Here is a 20,635-nt window from a genome sequence, read left to right on the forward strand (position 1 = left end):
TCCAGATGGATCCCAACAAGTTGTCCGCTGTTCTAGACTGACCTCAACCTTCTGGTTTGAAAGCGACCCAGCGCTTCCTTGGTTTGCCAACTACTATCGACAATTTATACCACATTACTCTACTCTGGTAGCTCCCATGATCTCCCTTACCAAGAAGACGGCTAATCCCAGGGTGTGGACACCAGAGGCTGAAGAAGCTTTCAAACAGTTGAAGTCCGCCTTTGCTTCTGCTCCTGTTTTATTCAGACCTGATCCTAACAAGCCATTTTTCTTGGAAGTGGATGCTTCCTCAGTAGGAGCAGGGGCAGTTTTAACACAAAAGTCTGCTAAAGGGAGAACTTTATCCTGCGGCTTTTTCTCTAAAACCTTCACCCCTGCAGAGAGAAACTATACTATTGGAGATCATGAGCTCCGAGCCTTTAACTGGCAGTAGAAGAGTGGCGTCACCTCTTGGAAGGTTCGATACTTCCTGTCACAATTTATTCAGACCGCAAGAATCTGCCTTATCTTCAGTCAGCTCATCGTCTCAACCCACCCCAGGCCCGATGGTCTTTGTTTTTCTCCAGATTCCACATCTTCATCCACTTCCGCCCTGAAGAAAAGAATGTCTGTGCTGACGCTCTCTCCAGGTCTTCAGATGTGCACGATGGTGAATCTCTTCCACAGCATATTATCCCACCGGAGCGTCTCATTTCTACAGCACCAGCAAGTCTCCAACACCTGCCTGCTAAAAAAACTTACATTTCACCTCGTCTGAGAGTCTTGAAATGGGGACATTCTTCTCTTCTGGCTGGTCATCCTGGTATTCGTAAGACTCTACAGCTCATCTCAAGACATTACTGTTGAGCAACTTTAAAAAGGATGTTGTTGGTTTTGTTCGGTCCTGCACAGTCTGTGCCTGCGACAAGACAGCAGGTCTGCTTCAACCCTTGCCAGTTCCTGAACTACCTCGGTCTGACATTGCCATGGATTTCATTACAGATCTTCCTTCTTCCCAAGGTAATACTGTCAAATGGGTGGTAGTAGATTGTTTTTCTAAAATGGCTCATTTTGTACCGCTACCTGGTCTTCCATCAGCACCACAACTTGCCAAGCTTTTTCTCCATCATATCTTTCGTTTGCATGGACTTCCTTCCATATTGTCTCCGACCGAGGGGTTCAGTTTGTCTCTAAATTCTGGTGGGCTCTGTGTTCACGTCTTCAAATGAAGTTGGATTTCTCATCGGCTTACCATCCTCAGTCCAATGGACAGGTCGAGAGGGTGAATCAGGTGTTGGGAGACTATCTACGCCATTTTATTTCTGCGAGTCAAGATGATTGGGTCGATCTTCCACCATGGGCTGAATTTTCCTACAACCACAAAGATTCCGATTCCTCTGGTGCTTCTCCCTTCATTGTGGTCTATGGACTTCACCCTCGTCCTCCTCTTCCTTTGTCATCTTCCTCTGGAGTTCCTGCAGTCGATGAACAAGTACAGAATTTTTCTTCCATCTGGCAAAAGACACGTCTTTCCCTTCTACAGGCTACTTCTCGCATGAAAGTTCAGGCAGACAAGAAGAGACATCCTCCTCCTGAGTATTCTCCTGGTGACAAAGTCTGGCTATCCACTAAATATATCTGTTTCAAGATACCCAGTTATAAACTTGGTCCTCGTTATTTGGGTCCCTATAAAGTCAAGAAACTTTATTCAATCCTGTGGCTTATTCCCTACATCTTCCTTCCTCTCTCCGGAACTCAAACTCCTTCGATGTTTCTCTCCTGAAACCAGCCATCTTCAACCGTTTTTCTCCAGGAGACATCTCTCCTGCTCCCATCTCTGGTACCTCAGATGTGTATGTTGTGAAGGAAATCTTGGACTCCAAGTTTCTCAGAGGAAACTTCTGGTTGATTGGGAAGGTTTCGGTCCAGAGGAGAGGTCTTGGGAGCCTCAGGACAATATTCTGGACAAAGACCTGCTCAAAAAATTTCTTAGCCGCAAATGGAGGGGGAGACCAAAAGGGGGGGGGGGGCTGTTACTACCTGAGTTCCGGCCGCACATGTCACATGCGAGTCCCGGCCAGTCACTTACCTCGCTCCTCTGCTGCTTCCTTCACTGTGTCTCAGCTCCAGTGCACATGTCCCCACCTCCTAGGGCGGGCGCGCGCTGGAGCTCTGAGATTTAAAGGGCCAGTACGCCTATAATTAGTAATGCACCTGAACAGCACATTATAAAGTTGTTGCACCTCCCACACCCCACTGCCGGATCTTCAGTCCAATTTGCCTGAGAGAAAGCCTACCCCATTGCCTGTTTGCCATACCTGTGTACCCAGACCTTTCCGCTACGTTTATTGACTACGAACCTTTGCCGCCTGCCTTGACCTTCTGCTACAATGACTACGGCTCTGTCTCATCCTCCTGTACCTCGCCTTGCCCAGTTACCTTTGTGGTCGAGCCGTATTGGGGGTAGCGACCTGGGTGTAGCCTGCCGCAGCAAATCCATCCTGCTTTGCGGCGGGCTCTGGTGAAGATCAGCGGCACCTTAGACTCCACTTCCCGATACGGTCCGAGTCATCAACCACACAGGTGGAGGCTCCACATCCTGTTCCAGACCACCCGAATCCAGGTGCATGACAACCATATTGAAACATTAACGCGGGCCTACGAATAGAAACAAGTGTGACACAACTGTATGAACATTCGTAGTACCACTACCTGGAACAACTGAGGATCTGCAACATTGTATGGCAAAACAAGCATGGATAACAACATAACACTGTAGGAAACCAGAAAACACTGAATGAACAGCAGATGTACCCAGCATGAAACATCCTGGAAAACCCACGGAAGGTGCTAACCTAGAAAGCATCTTTAAATGGAGTAACTACAACTCCCAGCATCACGCCTACCTCTACCTATACTACTTACAACCACTTTGTTCTGGTAAAGCAACTAGCCTAAAGACCACCTATGACTACGTGACGTGGATCTGTGTGTATGTATTTTTTTAATATTTTATACGCACTCACTTTTTATAAGCAGCAGCTGTACAGGGCATTTAAATGGGGGTGTGAATGGTACTGCCACTGATGGGGTCTACTAGGCAGTGGAGCTGCGACCGGGAGCGCCAATATATGCTGGAGCATAGTTCAATGGGGGCGTGGTTAACTGAATAATGCGCAGAGCTACGATGAAGAGGAAGCCAAAAACCCACAGTAACACATGAAGCCTCCCGAGAGGGAGATACAGTACACGGGCATGAAAACTGCGGTGAGGAGCCTGCCTGCCACCCACAGCACCTAGCACTATGTTACCTCTGCTCCCCACACTATCGTTGCCTCCACTGAAAACTTCAGACTCCTAAGTCTCGCTGTTGCCGCTGTCACCTACCTTACACAACCAGCGTTGGCTTCTGACAGACAGCCTTACAAAAATGTCTGCTGCTCCTTACCTGATGCTCCAGCAGCAGTCCAGCAGTTTAAGCCTCCGCTTAACCGTGGAGGGATACCCGCATACTTATTAAACCCATGTTGGAAGGAAAAATGCTCCAGGCAAAACCGCCTGGAGTCTGCTAGCAAACTGACTGCTGGACCAGAAACAACGTGCTGACGTACAGCGTGACCCTGAACCCGCACGTGCCGGTATTTAAATCACCCAGGCCCTCCCATAAATACAGGCTGTAACCAACCTTCAACTTATGCCCCAGTATACAGGGCCGGCACTACATTGGGTCTCGCTGGGTCCATTGTACCCAGGCGGCACCTTCACAGGAACAGCAAATTGCTGCTCTAGAATATTTTTGATCCCTTTGCGACCCATGTTGGACTTAGTCCGTCATGGTGCCGCTCAGGTGAATGACTCGAGACTTGAGCCCGCTCCATACCTGGTGACCCACAGCTGTTTTCAGTAGCTGGGGGCCACTGCAGCCGGCTATTAACCCTTTGGATCTAATGGGATTTTTAAACCATCCCTGGTGCTCTACTGTGGTGGATCGCCACCCGCCCCCCTCCCCCACAGCAAGATTGTGGGGAGGAGATCCACTGTAGAGGGAGCTAGAGGGCTTACCTCTCTTGCTCTCCATGGCTCTTAATTTAATAGAGCCTGGCTGCACCAGGCTCTACCAAATGATCACACTTCATTTATCTGCATGAAGAATCTACTGATTCTTCCTAAAAGTCCCCTAAGGGGCCAATAAAGTGTTTAAAAATGGTTTAAAAAAAAAAAATAATATTAATATTAAAAGTTTAAATCACCCCATTTTACCATTTTCCATATAAAGAAAAGTGAACATATTAGGTATTGATGCGTGCTTAATTGTCCAAACTATTAAAATATAACATTATATATCCCGTACAGTAAATGGCGACAAAGTAAAAAAAAAAAAGAAAAAAACAGATTGTGTTTTTTTTTTATTATTTATGTCCTCCAGATATGCAATGGTATAGTACTTTTTTGGGAAGGCAAGGAGGGAAGAGGGCAACATTTTACTCCTGGACCCAGCAGCACAATGTCTTGGGCCAGCCCTTCCAATATATATATATATATATATATATATATATATATATATATATTAATTTAAAAAAAAGCATATTAAAGTTTACCCTTTTTGTTATTTGGGGATGAAAAGAACAACACAAGTACAAACTGTTATATTACTAAGTCTTCTGGAAGTAGAACAAAAAGGATTATACAAGCGTCTGTTGTAAAACCATTTTAAACAGAGATTTACTGCACTTCTTTGAGTCTACTGACCTAGAAGTGTAGAGAGTATAACAGGCAATATTTATATTCTACTTATAAATTATGGATCTGGTAAAAATGAATGCCTGTTCTGTATACCTATCTCTGTATTAGGCTTTCTCCAAAAATGTATCTGCTGAGGTTACTGTCACTTTACTGCTGAAATTCTGAAATTCAATTTAGCTTTTTTATATTCTTTTAAGTGGATACATTTTTGTTACATTATAAAAAAAAATAGTTAAATAATGATGAATAACAACAATTACATTTTCTGTGAGTGAGAAACGTATTAAAGGATAAAACTCTGTCTTGCTCAGTAAAATTGTGTTTTTGGAGGAAAACCCTACAATTTAAACCTTTGATACAAGCGATGTGAGGATAATACATCACTTCTGAAGCTTAGGAAAGCAATATTCAGGAGAATAAAGTCAAATTCATCATGTTTTCTAAAAAAAATTCAGAGGATTATCCCTTCATCATGAAACTTGGTAAATCAAACTTCAGAGAGGAATCATTTTTTTTATAAAGCTTCTTAAAACACCATTTATTTATTCAGGCTCCATGGAGGAATGCTTTAGGCTTGATTCACAAGTACTGTAGCAGTAGTGTGTCGCGTAGCTCACTACTTGGGAAGCCAGGTAAAGAAAATGTGCAAATTGTTGTTATTTTTTTTATAGACTATAAGCAGCTTGTAAAAGATGTTATTATAAAAAGGGACATGACATAGCACCTCTGTGGTTACAAATTGCATATCTAAGGAGAGGCGGAAATATAAAAAAAAGAATTGTTGTTATATGAAGAAACATTTTTAATTCTTACTTTTAATATGCTGGAACCGAATGGATTAAAGGGGTACTCCGCTGTAAACATCTTATCCCCTATCCAAAGAATAAGGGATAAGATGTTAGATTGCACCCTGTTGCAATCAGTCCCCGGAGCATGTTCGCTTCGGGTCTGATTACTCGTGTTACGCCGAACGCTCCGGGTCCCCGCTCCCCCCCGGAGCGCTCACAGCGTTCTCTTATTCACAGCGCCCCGGTCAGACCTGCCGACCGGGTGCGCTGCGATATTGCTCCCAGCCGGGATGCGATTTGCGATGCGGGACGCGCCCGCTCGCGATGCGCATCTCGATTCCCTTACCAGACCCGTTCCCCGTCTGTGATGTCCCGGCGTGCGTGGCCCCGCTCCTTAGGGCGCACGCGCGCCGGGTCTTTGCGATTTAAAGGGCCGGTGCGCCACTGATTGGCGCAGCAGGTTTTAATCAGTACCTTCACCTGTGCACTCCCTACTTATACCTCACTTCCCCTGCACTCCCTCGCCGGATCTTGTTGCCATTGTGCCAGTGAAAGCGTTTCCTTGTGTGTTCCTAGCCTGTGTTCCAGACCTCCTGCCGTTGCCCCTGACTACGATCCTTGCTGCCTGCCCTGACCAACTGCTACGTCCGACCTTGCTCTTGTCTACTTCCTTGTACCGCGCTTATCTCAGCAGTCAGAGAGGTTGAGCTGTTGCCGGTGGATACGACCTGGTTGCTACCGCCGCTGCAAGACCATCCCGCTTTGCGGCCGGCTCTGGTGAATACCAGTAGCAACTTAGAACCGGTCCACCGACACGGTCCACGCCAATCCCTCTCTGGCACAGAGTATCCACCTCCAGCCAGCCGAATCGTGACAACTCGCAATCACGGGGCCGGAGTATTGTGATGTCACGGCCCCGCCCCCGTGTGATGTCATGCTCCGCCCCCTCAATGCAAGCCTATGGGAGGGGCGTGCCAGAAAAATATGGCCAACTGCCGTAACTAATAATTATCCAACTTGGAAGAAACAATATAACTATATTACAACTATATAACAAAAATAACAACTTACACTATACTATCCCATCACCCACCACACCCTCTGGACATGGGTCAAAGTCCATAGATCACAGTTTATCCACATTTTGTCCATAACTGACCCATGCCAGATCACCACAACCCCCTAAAACCCCGAACCCAACCTAAAATACACCCCAACCCACCTAATAAACAGAACAATATATACAAAACAATATACACATACTCTACCATAAAAACAATATTAGCAATGCAATACACCAAAAAAAAAAAAAAAAAACACAAGGCCCAAGTTTGGTTACCTGCAAGCCCTTTACAATCTATCCATAGAAAACAAAACAAAAGGCTAAGGTGACATGCATAGCCCCCCACCAGGAAGAAGGATGGCAATCCTGATGAAAATAAATTTAAGTTCCTCTCCCTATCAACCTCTAACCTTATGGCTATCCCCTCATGAAACTAACCCTATACTTACCCTAACATATATACACTACCCCTAGCCAAAATTAAGGTACTTCACCTTAAGGGCCTAGTAACTAGGGCACATCAAAAGAAAAACCTCTCTACAGGAGAGAACACCTACTGGTACCAAGACTGCCATACTCCAAAGACCTGATCTTCCCGAGGTCACCGGTGATATTCCTACAGACGTCCACCTCAGAGAGGATTTTCTGTTGGGTCAACACTAAACACTGTGCATGGTAGTACCTAACCACTAAACTAACAAAGAATAAAGTGCCCCGGTCTCGGCCACCCAGGATCCTGAATGCCCCATAGGCCCACTCCGGATAGGTAACCCCATCAATTTGACTCCAGCCGATGGAAGCACCCACCCTGTTGTGAACCCCTATATTAAAGGGACTATGAAGCAGGAAGTGATCCATGCATGTCCCCGGTCATCAGAGTTCCTGTACTACAGGTTGTCCCTTACATATAGCTTCCCCTGAAAGCAGCACCAGGCCAAGTCCCAAAACTTCTGGGGGATCCTTTTCATGTTTAAAAGGTACAACCCCACCCTCAGATCCCGACCTGGCCAGTCCCTGAGCGCCAGAGGCTTCTGGAAGTGGGTCAACAGAACCCGTTTGTCAAGGAACCGCCTTGACTGGATCCTGATGTCCCACACTCCCAGACCCCACCAACGTATCGCCTTCAGAGTCGGGGTAGCAGTAGTAGTTTGGCGTACGGAGGTCCTTCACTCGCCCTCCTTTCTCCAAATCCAGGAAGAAAGGCTGAAACCATTCCCTGCAAGAGAGTATCCACGGAGGAGCCCTCTCCTTCCAGAGGTTTGAGATGTTAGCTTTCAAAAAGGTGTTCATTAAGAACAACACAGGGTTTACCATAGATAAACCCCCTAGTCTCCTCGTGCGGTACGTAACCTCCCTCTTGACTAGGTTCATCCTGTTCCCCCATAACAGTTGGAAAAACAGGCTGTAGATCCTAGTATAGTAAGCCTCTGGCAAGATACATACACTGCCGAGATAGATAAACAAGGGGAGCAGGTACGATTTCATCAGGTGTACCCTTTCCCTGAGAGTCATAGACCAACCCTTCCACTGGTCCACCTTCTGAGCGGCATCCTGGAGCTTACCATCCCAGTTTTTGCCGGGATAATCATCCTGGCCTAATGTGATGCCCAAAACTTTTGCTGACTCTTGGAGCCCTGGAAGGGTGTCTGGGAGAACAAACGTGGGATCTCCCCCTCCCAGCCAGAGACTCTCACACTTATCCTGGTTGACCTTAGACCCGGATGCCTCCGAATAGCGGTCCACTTCCGGCATCACCACATCGACCTCCTCTCTCGAGGACAGGAAGATGATGACATCGTCAGCGCACAACACAACTCTGTGGGCAACATCCAGCTCCGCCAGACTGATTCCGACTCCCGCCAATGGCCCACAATCTACCCTCCGGACGAAGGGATCGATCGCAAACACGTATAAAAGCGGGCTCAAAGGACAACCCTGACAGAATCTGGACCCCACCCCAAAGGAGCAGCCAGACCAACCGTTCACCAGCGGGAAACTCTCTGCCCCTGCATACAAGATCTTAAGCCAATTAACAAAAGTACTCGTTAAGCCATTTCTCACGAGGACGGACCAGAGGTACTCGTGGTTCACCCGACCAACACTTTGGCCTGATCCAGGGACAGCAAGTACCCCTTCAAGAAAACCGTACTACTCCGCTCCACTGCCTCCCTGACAATAAGGACAGCACTTAAGGTGCTTCGGCCTGGAACAGAGCAGTGCTGAGCCCCCGAAAGGAGCAAACTTCACGAGCCGATTAAACAGTATCTTAGCCAGAAGCTTCCTATTTGTATTGAGAAGAGCTATGGGTCTCCAATTCTCAATTCGGCTAGGATCTTTACCCTTTGACAGAAGAGTCATGGCTGACCTCCTCATTGAATTCGTCAGAGTGCCCGAGGAGAGACACTCATTGAATACCTCAGTCAAGAGGGGAGCTAAAGACTCCTTAAATGTCCTGTAGCATTCGGATGTTAACGGGGTACTCCACCCCTAGACATCATATCCCCCATCCAAAGGATAGGGGATAAGATGTCTGATGGTGGGGGTCCCACCGCTGGGGACCCCTGCAATCTACCATGCGGCACCCACCTGTAACGGCTTTCGGAACCGCTGGAGGCCCTCACACGTCACACGGGGCGGAGTCGTGACGTCACGATCTTCCGTTCTTGTGGTCGGCTTGTATTAGGCTGAGGGCCTCCAGCAGTTCCAAAAGCCGTTACAGGTGGGTGCCACATGGTAGAATGTGGGGGTCCCCAGCGGCGGGACCCCCGCCATCAGACATCTTATCCCTTATCCTTTGGATAAGGGATAAGATGTCTAGGGGTGGAGTAACCCTTTAAGCCATCCGGACCTGGCGACTTCTTAGGGGCAAGCCCCTCGTTCGTCAGTCTCATTTCCTCTTCCCCGATTTCTTCTGCCAAAACATCAAGAGAGGTGTCTACCCCTGGCTCAGGAATGGTTTCAGCCAGGAAAACTGACATCTTGTCTCGATCTAGATCCTTCCTCCCCAAGAGGTGCAAGTAGAAGGATCTGACGACCTCCAAGATCCCTGATCTGGACCGATTCAGAGATCCTGTACTTTCAATCAGTCCTGAAATGACTTTACTACTCACTGACATCTTACAGTTTCTGTAAGGGTCGGGCGAGCGCAACTTCCCGAAATCCCTCTAAAAAACCAAAGATGCGTGCCTATCGTACTGACACCTTATCAGCAAGGATTTCACTCTGGAGATATCCTCTCGGCTACATCCAGTCGAGATGAGAAGCTCGAGTTTCCTCCTCAGACCCTGATAAAAGCTGTACCTGTTCAGGGACCTGAGGCTCGAGAGCTGGCGGAAGAACCCGCAACTGCTTCTTGAATATCTCCCACCACTCCAGCTTATTACTACAAAGATCCAGTAAAGGTACCTGACTGTGAAGAAAATCCTCAAAGGACTGTTTTATCTCCGCTTCCTCCAGGAGGGATGAATTAAGCTTCCAATAATCTTTTCCCATCGAGGGGGTCTCTGAAACATTCAGGGAAAACAAAATCATACAGTGATCGGAGAACTTCACCTCAACCACGGACACTGCGGAAGAGACGGCTTCCTCCTTTAAATAAAACCTATCTATCCTAGACCTGCAACTACCTTGATGATAGGTAAAACCAGTGTGGCCCGAGGGGCTCCGGATGTGGGCGTCCTCTAGGCGAGCTTCTCTAGCTATGCTAATCAGTGCCACACTATCGCAAGTCAGCGGACTATTGGAGCCTCTCCTATCTTGGGACCTCGTGACATTATTGAAGTCCCCTTCAAAGATCACTTGCCGACTCGTAAAAAGAAAGAGCTTAATCCTCATAATGAGATCTTTATGGCCCTGCTTAGTTTGCGGGGCATAGATGTTAATGAGCCGGAGCTCTTATCCCTTCATGAAGACATTTAAGATCAGGCACCTCCCCATTTCTAATTCAATAACCTGTCGGCATTCAACAGGAGCAGTAAAAAGGACCGCCACCCCACTATACAGCTCAGCCGCAAGAGACCAGTGGGAGGGACCACGCCTCCACTCTCTTCTGGCTTTTACTAGAGAGGCTAGATCTGACAACCTGGTCTCCTGTAAAAAGAAAATGTTGGCTTCAACACAGCTGAGAAAATCAAAGGCTGCAAATCTAGCCGTATCAGACTTTATGCTGGCACAATTAATAGATGCCAGTGTCAATGGGGTGAGTTTCGCCATACAGGGTGATTAAATTAGATGGCCACACCCTTTACTTTTGTTTTCCCTTCTTTTTTTCCCCCTCATCCCCCAAAGAAGATGAGAGGGCAGGACCACTCTTAGATCTTTTTTTCGACTCAGATAGATCCATGTTATGCCCATCTCTGTCCGGCCCGATCTAGCCCTGCCCTCTGAGGAAGGTGCCTCAACTGGACAGGGCCCAGTTCCCCCCAGAGGCTCCCTAGGCACCTCACCCTCACCTTCCCCCTTCGAGTATGAGGTACCGGTTTGACAGGTCAATAAGGGGGAGCAGTCAGGCTTCCGTTTTGGACCTGGCCCGTAGTACAAGGAACAGAGGGCTCTGACCTCTTCTTTCTCTCTTTCCTTTTGCCCTTATCTTTCTTTTTGGGCCTCACCCCACTTTCCTCATCCACACTTTCATAGTGGAAGGAATCGGAAGGGTCGGCCATATTGCCTTCCTCTCTGTGAAGCCTCCTGATCTCCTCATCCAGCACGTTCTCCTCCAGGGCTTCAGTGGATAGAGGCACAGCTTCAGGAGCAGGGGCCGGAGCTACCTCTGTCACCTGGGCAGTCTCCAGCTCCCTACTCCTCCTCCGATTTTCCTCCCGCCTTAGTTTGGTGGGGCCCTTTTTCCTCCTCACTAGCCCCGTTGCGCCCCCCATCCCTGCCCATACCCTCCCCAGCTGAGGCAACTTCACAGCTCTCCCCAGCCGGAGCGGCAGCTGCATGGGCAGAGGCGCTAGGACAATGGCTGAAAGGGTGACCGAGGACACCACACAGTTGGCACCGGATCTGTCTACAGGATGTGACCAGATGACCCACCCCACCACACAAAGCACAGACCTGCACAGTACAGGCTGCGCTAAAGTGGGTGGGGCTGCCACACCTGTGACAGACCTTAGGCTTCCCCTGGTAGAAAATCTGGATCATATCACGTCCAAGGAAGGCAGCTGACAGAATGTGGGCAACCATGCTGCCTGAAAGCTTGAGTTTGATGGAAAATGTCCAGGCCCAGACCAGATACCGTGCTCATTAAAGTTTTTCTTGGGCATATCCGTCACATCCCCGTGCTGTCCGAGCCAGGTCATGATGTCATAACAAGAAAGTGACTCGTTACGAGTCAAAATGGTCACTTTCTTGACCGAGTTCTGAAGGGAAATCACCTTTACGGCGAAATCCTGCAAGCCGGGCTCGTTCTTTGCCACTTCGTAGTTCAACCAGAAGAGTTCGAGACCCTCTGGCCGAACGAAACTGACATCAAACTCGGACGAACCGTAGGGGTGAATCAGGGCAAAGATGTCACTTGCCCTGAATTCCTTCTGAAGGAGGAGCTCAACCACTTTTGCGCGAGGTGGGCACGCATCCTCGCCCCTCCAAATCAGACGGACCACATTCCTACGGTTATTGTCCTGCCTGGTTGACCAGAGGGACCTCCTCCCCATTCCGCTCTCGGAAAGCCCCCAAACCGTGCCTCTCTATCCAGAAAGACAGGTCAACCTCACTCCTTCCCTCTACCTGGATCGACCTGTCGCCCCTGAGCGGAGCCTCCGGGAGGCGCTGTTGCAAGTGACCTCCAGAGCCAGACAGAGACGGGGACCCCCTTAACCCCCGGCAGGGACATTAGAATAGCTCCTAGGAGCAGTCACTACCGGGGAGACAGCCGGACCAGACCCAGAACCAGACCCAGAACCACCATTCACACCACTACTACCATCATCTTCTTCTCCATCCATACCAGAATTCCCATTCATGCCCCTACCACTCACACCTACATTCACTCCACTGTCTCTCCCACATACACTCCTCTCATCCACAACACTACACCCATCATTCACACATCGTGCACCCTTAGTATCCTGCCTAACACATTCTGGGCTGGCTGGGACTTGTAGTACTGCCGGTTTTAGTATGATCCTCTGAGTCATCTTAACTGCTGCTCAGGTCGATGTTGATGATTTTCCCTCTATGGGCGATGTTACTTTCCGAGTCTGGGGGTGCCCCTCTGAGCGCACCCCAACTCCTCCCACAATGCCAACACTAGCATTGCCCGACCACATGGGCTCTGCGGCTGATCCCGGCACCCGGACACTCCCCCCTCACAGAGGAGTGTCCCACAGTGCCCGCAGAACATACAGTACCCAGAGGACCGCCCCCCGAGCACAGGGATGCAATGCTATCTGCCACTGGCGCCCGGACATTCCCCCCCCCCCTCACAGGGGAGTGCCCAGCAGTGCCTGTAATGTCCATAGTACTCGGGGAACCGCCCCCCAGGCACACTGTGGCAAAACTCGCCTCCAAGGAGCGAAAAGGCGGGTGGTGGAGGCTGGTTCATCCTTGCGTTCCACTTGGTAATGATTCTTCTTATTCTTTGCTGCTATTATCTGGGTAATGTTTGTTCCCTCTGCCTTGTAGCACTTTTTGTTATTTCCTGTATTATGCCCTTTGCATTTATTGCTGTTATTCAGCTTTCTGATAATGATCATTATTGCTGGGAAAATCATATACCCTTGATATAGCTATTTACATTGTGGTCACATCACATTGTTTATGATTTGGTTCTGGCATGGATCTGTCACGCATGGGGAAACTTTTTATATTTTGCTAATTTAAAAATCTGTGTAACTTTCTGGCACCAGTTGATTTGAAAACTTTTGTTTTCTACTTGTTTCCACCGGATTTCCCTTTAAGTACCATTTGTATCCATGCATATCACAATCATCTATAGTTGTAGATCCCCTTTTCCAATATGCATACATGTAGCTAGGCCTATTTTGGTACCACATATTGAAACTTTGGCTCTATTTGGCAGAACTTTAAGAGCACTTAGACAAGTACCACAGCAAAGTCCTACACTGAAAAATAAACAGAAAGTTGATGCATTTCTGGGAAAACTAACCAGAATTTTTTTTTCCCCAGACCGAAGGTTATTTTAGTAGTCAGCACTTGGAAGCCCATTAATTGCTTTTTACTATTGATTAGTTGTAAACATAATTTACATTTATAGTTGTTTATATTTAAATTTCTTTAAAGCTCAATAATTTTTGAGTGAAATGATTTATTGAAGGTTAGTGACTGTGTGTTTGCATAAATACATGTAACAGCAATAGCTTTAAAAAAAAATGAATACAATTCTGTCACAGATAACAATATACATTTCTTTAACAGTTGATATATGTTGTTTTTTTTTTTCTTCACATTTTCAGACTATGGAACCAGAAAGAGAAGCTGCAGTATTTTATGCATTTATACATTGATTTACAAGAGTCAAATACATCATTTACATTTGTATTTTATTATCAACACTTTGGTTTTTGATGCTTTCAGCAAAACAGATCAATTTAATTAGCAAATCTTCACAAGTGAGTTACAATATCCCCTTTCTTGGTTAAATATATTGACTTAGGACACATTTGGATAACATCTGCAATATTAATGTCACGATTCGGCAGGCTGGAGGTGGATCCTCTGTGTCAGAGAGGGATAGGCGTGGACCGTGTCGGTGGACCGGTTCTAAGTTGCTACTGGTTTTCACCAGAGCCCACCGCAAAGCAGGATGGTCTTGCAGCGGCGGTAGCAACCAGGTCGTATCCACCGGCAACGGCTCAACCTCTCTGACTGCTGAGATAGGCATGGTACAAGGGATAAGGCAAGAGCAAGGTCGGACGTAGCAGAAGGTCAGGGCAGGCAGCAAGGATCGTAGTCAGAGGCAACGGCAGGAGGTCTGGAACACAGGCTAGGAACACTCAAGGAAAGGCTTTCTCTGGCACAAGGGCAACAAGATCCGGCCAGGGAGTGCAGGAGAAGTGAGGTATAAGTAGGGAGTGCACAGGTGAAGATACTGATTAGGCCTGCTGCGCCAATCAGTGGTGCAGTGGCCCTTTAAATCGCAAAGACCCGACGTGCGCGTGCCCTAAGCAGCGGGGCCGCGCGCGCCGGGACAACCAAGACGGGGAACGGGTCAGGTATGGGAGCAGAGATGCGCATCGCGAGCGGGCGCGTCCCGCATCGCGAATCGCATCCCGGCTGGGAGCAATATCGCAGCGCACCCGGTCAGCAGGTCTGACAGGGGCGCTGTGAATAAGAGAACGCTGCGAGCGCTTCGGGGAGGAGCGGGGACCCGGAGCGCTCGGAGTAACAGTACCCCCCCCCCCCTTGGGTCTCCCCCTCTTCCTGGAGCCTGAGAACCTGAGGATAAGACTTCTGTCCAGGATGTTGTCCTCAGGCTCCCAAGATCTCTCCCCTGGGCACTTAACTTCAAAGGGTCCAAGATAACGTGGTCCCAGATTAAAACTGGGGACACGGAAGCGGATATACTTGGCGGAGAGCCACACAAAAACAGGAGGAGTTCTTCTTTTTTTTCGGCATGCTTCTTCACCCGGGATGAGGCTAGTATGAGGGATTTTAGAGTCTTTTTCCAGACGGTGGCGAAGCCCCGGGAAACCTCATCAACAGCGGGCAAACAAGAAGGCGTGGGAGTGGGGAGGGAGGGAAGAGGGTGAAGCTTGGCACGGTGCAGAGTGTTAACAGGACGGGGGCTATGAGGAGGAGACACAGCATAGTCCAGATAGGCCTTGGGGAGACCAGGTAAAGGAGGAGACACTGAGGTTAGACTGACGGGACTGGGAGCAGACGTGAGGCATTTTCTGTGGCAAGAAGCACCCCAACTCTTGATCTCCCCGGTGGTCCAGACAAGGGTAGAAGAGTGGCGTTGGAGCCATGGCAGACCGAGGAGGACTTCAGAGGAGCATTTGGGCAAAACAAAAAGTTCAATTTTTTCGAGATGCAGTTCCATGCTCATGAGCAGGGGTTCTGTGCGGTAACGCACAGGGCAGTATAGACGTAAATCTTTATTTCTGCGGCAAGTCCTCTCTTCAGGGGTCAGGCGAGACCGATCCACTTGCCTAGCCTCCTCGGCGGGAGGCACAGGGGTATTTTGCAAAGGATACTGTGAGAGAGGGGCTCCGAGCGGTGTGGCCCATGGCAGGGCCTTCCCAGACAGGAGACCACAGCAGAGTCTAGAGTCCCCATCAAATTTGTCCGGCAGGGACAAGCGGGGGTTGGGAGCGGCCGCTCGCTGCGGAGGAGGTGCAGGAGCCGGCGGAGGAGATGGTAGTTGCTGTTGCAGCTGCTGTGTCTGTGACTGAAGTTGCTGTATCTGCGGTAGCAGCTGCTGTATCTGTGATTGAAGTTGCTGTGTCACGGTGGTCAAGTACGACAGCTGGTGATTTCATTGGGCGATCATTAGGGATTGGTGGGCGATCACCGTGGAAATGTCGGCAAGACTTGACAGCGGCACCTCGGCGGAATCCATGGCCGGATCTACTGTCACGATTCGGCAGGCTGGAGGTGGATCCTCTGTGTCAGAGAGGGATAGGCGTGGACAGTGTCGGTGGACCGGTTATAAGTTGCTACTGGTTTTCACCAGAGCCCGCCGCAAAGCAGGATGGTCTTGCAGCGGCGGTAGCAACCAGGTCGTATCCACCGGCAACGGCTCAACCTCTCTGACTGCTGAGATAGGCATGGTACAAGGGATAAGGCAAGAGCAAGGTCGGACATAGCAGAAGGTCAGGGCAGGCAGCAAGGATCGTAGTCAGGGGCAACGGCAGGAGGTCTGGAACACAGGCTAGGAACACTCAAGGAAAGGCTTTCTCTGGCACAAGGGCAACAAGATCCAGCCAGGGAGTGCAGGGGAAGTGAGGTATAAGTAGGGAGTGCACAGGTGAAGATACTGATTAGGCCTGCTGCGTCAATCAGTGGCGCAGTGGCCCTTTAAATCGCAGAGACCCGGCGCGCGAGCGCCCTAAGGAGTGGGGCCGTGCGCACCGGGACAACACAGACGGGGAACGGGTCAGGTATGGGAGCCGAGATGCGCATCGCGAGCGGGCGCGTCCCGCATCGCGAATCGCATACCGGCTGGGAGCAATATCGCAGTGCACCCGGTCAGCAGGTCTGACTGGGGCGCTGTGAATAAGAGAACACTGCGAGCGCTTCGGGGAGGAGCGGGGACCCGGAGCGCTCGGCGTAACAATTAACCTTTAAAGGGGTACTCCAGTGGAAAACTATTTTTTTAAAGCATCTGGTGGCAGAAAATTAAACAGATTTGTTAATTATTACTTTTTTCAAAAAATCTTATTCCTTCCAGTACTTATCAGCTGCTGTATGCTCCAGAGAAAGTTGAGTAGATCTTTTCTGTCTGACCAAAGTGCTCTCTGCTGACACCTCTGTCCATGTCAGGAACTATCCAGAGCAGGATAGATTTGCTATGGGGATTTGCTCCTACTCTGGAAAGTTCTTCATACGGACAGAGATGTCAGCAGAGAGCACTGTGGTCAGACAGAAAAGAACAACTCAACTTCCTCTGCAGCATACAGCAGCTGATAAGTACTAGAAGGATTATGATTTCATAATAGAAGTAATTTACAAATCTTTTTAACTTCCTGGAGACAATACATATGAAGAAATTGTTTTCCACTGGAGTACCCCTTTAACTGTGAGGATAGATTCATATGTGTTGCTATTTTGAATCAAAGCGGAGAGTGGATCCAGCAGGAAGAAGTTCTTTATATTTCTCATTCTTTTTGAATTCACTCTTAGTTTTGATCATGTGGGATGGCAGACTGATACATAATAAATAAATATGGTATCATATTTGTTATATATCTAATCAGAATAACCTTTTAAATTACTTTCCAGGCTTATTTACACCCCCTTCTCACTCTTAAACTTATTATTCACTCTGAAAAAAAAAACACTCGAGACAGAACAGTGTACTAAAGATTCAGGTTATAGTTGACCATATAAGTCTGCAGAGAGTTGAAAGGAGGAGGAGTGAAAGTGGCTGAAAAGAGACCGAGACAGACAGAAACACATGGAGAGGTAAACTATAGTCAGAGTTATATTTTTCCTGCACACTCTAAACTTATAAATATACAGGAGCTGCAAGGCAAATGCAAACACACACAAAAATAAATATATATATTTAACATTTTTGGGGGATTTGTTTAGCTTTGTTTGGCCAACTGCCTTCCATTGTGCATTTTTGATGCTTTTATTTCATTTTTACAGGTTTTATTAAGCTCTGTGTAATTTTTAGGCTAAAGCTGACTGCATCTGATTTGTATTTTTAATGTCTTATTGGGTCCTCCACAGATTGGCCCATAAAATTATCCTGTAATAAATTTAGGAATAAGGGGACAGGAACTATTACCAAGGTTTTCAAGGATCAAAAGGATGATGGATGGGCCATGTTCTGTCAAAACTTGTGTAAGAAACTCCTTCCCTTAGCCAGGGCATTGGAAATAGGTTGTGGATGACTATTCCAGCATAATCATGATTCGAGGTAACAAAGGAGTGGCTCAAGAAGAACCACATTAAGATCCTGGAGTGACTTAGCCATTGAAGGTTTGAGTTGCCGAATGTCAACCTCTAAACCTTTATGATTTGGAGACGCTCTGCAAAGAGGAGTGGGACAAAATCCCTTTTAAGACGTATGCAATCCTCTGATCAACAAGGGTTTTGCTACCAAGTTCTAAGCCATATTTTGCAAAGGGGTCAAATACTTTTTTCACTTTTTTTCAAGTAAAATGCAAATATGTTTTTTATTTTGCTATTCTTATTGAATATTTCTTTGTCAGTGGACGAACTTACAAAATCAGTAGGGGATCAAATAATGTGTTCACTGTATAAGGTAGTATAAAATGAAGTAGTCTACATTTTTTTTTATCACTAGATGCTTTTATTTTATACCTCTTGTTGCCCAATAATAATAAGACAAATGTTAGCCTTTTAGTCTGTTGTAATGGATTGAAAGGAAATTGTAAACGATTGTGTCCCATTATGGGAAGTTGGGCAAAGTCTATCCTCCTGTGTCTAATTGAATTAACAATAACTAGAAGCACGGAACCTGATTTTAACAGTTTCCTATAAATAGTTTAATCCGTGTAACAGAAAACACTCATGAGACTTATAGCATGGAGGAGGCTACAGTAAGGTGTTGCCTTTTATTACTAACTATTAGTGAAGTCTAATCTTCATTTGGTGATAAAGCCAAAATTGCAAGTTTCCAATACTTAACATATTGTTCCTGCACAGTTAATTCAATCAGCCTCAGCGTTATTAAAAGTAAGTTATAAAGATATACAAAGATGTCGTTGTGCTGTTAGAACCATATGTATTGGAGAAATAGAATACATAGTACTGTTACCTGTTAATTATTACAATTATTTTCTATACATATGTACAAATCCCATCCTCATATCCCGACCTCATATCCCAACCTCATATCTCGTCCTTAACTCCCATCTTCATATCCTGTCCTCAAGTGGGACTGATTAGTGATGAAGATATTGTAAGCTTAAAATAGAAGGGGGTAGGGCTTTGTGGGACTGGGCGTGATTTGCAAGCGAGACCAATGCACAAAAAAGGGTAGAGAATAAAAGGGGTGAGGCTTAAAATAGAAGGGGCATGTCTTTGTGAGATAGGGTGTGGCTTGCAAGCCGGACTGACACATTCCCCAAGAGATGCAGAGCGGAGCTTGTGTAGTGAGGTACTGGAAGTCCCATATACTTGCATGGGACATGAAACAAAAACCCATCTTTTATATAAGGGTGTAGGTAAGGGTTACTTTAACTATCATATCTTTTTATTTGACATATAAGTAATATGTGTACCAGGTATTAATGAAATATCTCCAGCCGTATGGAAGTTATGCGGGAATATACATTTCACATCGATTTGCATGGGGCTTTAAACAAAAACCCCAACCCTCACAAATTGGGGTAGTTAAGGGTTAAATTAACTATCCTATATTTTAAGTGGACATATAAGAAACATGTGACCAAGCATTATCGAAATATCTCCAGCCGTTTGGAAGTTATGCAGTAACATATATTTCCCATAGACTTGTATGGGACTTTTTAATAAAAACCCCGACCCTAGCAAATAGGGGTGAGTAAGGGTTAAACCACAATTTGACTGCACTGCAGGGGCTGTAAAGTTATTTTAGTTCATGATATAGTGTCTGTACCTGTGTGCGACCATGGTCTCGCAATTCTTCTGTGATCATCGCCCCAATCAGAGATTCGCAGAATTTTCAGAAAAAAATTTGTTCTGTCCGAATTTATCCGCAAAAAAATCTGTATTAAAAGTGGCTATTTCTGGCCTACAGAGAGCCTCAAAAGGGGTGTAGAACACTTTGCCTTGCGGTAACAAGCATAGGGTATGTACTGTGTTAGAGAAATAATACTGTTATTCAGTATGACATGCAGATCAGAGGCGTCGCTATTAGAATCACTGTCGCAGAGCGGCACAATGACAGAGTCTGGAGGTGGCAACAGTATGAGTAGACCATATAGTGCCTGAATGACACAGTGTGGAGGTGTTGGCAGCATGAGGAGACCATATTGTGGCTGAATGACACAGCATAGAGGTGGTGGCAGCATGAGAAAACCATATAGTGGCTGAATCACCAAGCCTGGAGGTGGCTAAAGCCTTATGAGACCATAGGGCCTCACAATTGAAAAGATTAAAGATAATTTTAACATTTAAATTTCAAATAGATGAACCTAAAATTTTTATTTAATGTGCCAGCATCATGTGGAGACCACATAATGGTACAGTGACACAGCCTGGAGGTGGCGGAAAAATGGGGAGACCATAAAGTGGCTAAATGACACAGCCTGTAGTTGACAGCAGCAAGAGAAGACCATATGGTGGCTGAATGACACAGCCTGGAGTTGGCAGCACATGAGGACACCATATAGTGGTTGAATGACACAGCCTGGAGTTGGCGGCAGCATGAGGAGACAATATAGTGGCTGAATGACAAAGCATGGAGGTAGCAGCAGCATGA

This window comes from Hyla sarda, chromosome 2, assembly GCF_029499605.1.
Source record: "Hyla sarda isolate aHylSar1 chromosome 2, aHylSar1.hap1, whole genome shotgun sequence".
Taxonomy (NCBI): domain Eukaryota; kingdom Metazoa; phylum Chordata; class Amphibia; order Anura; family Hylidae; genus Hyla; species Hyla sarda.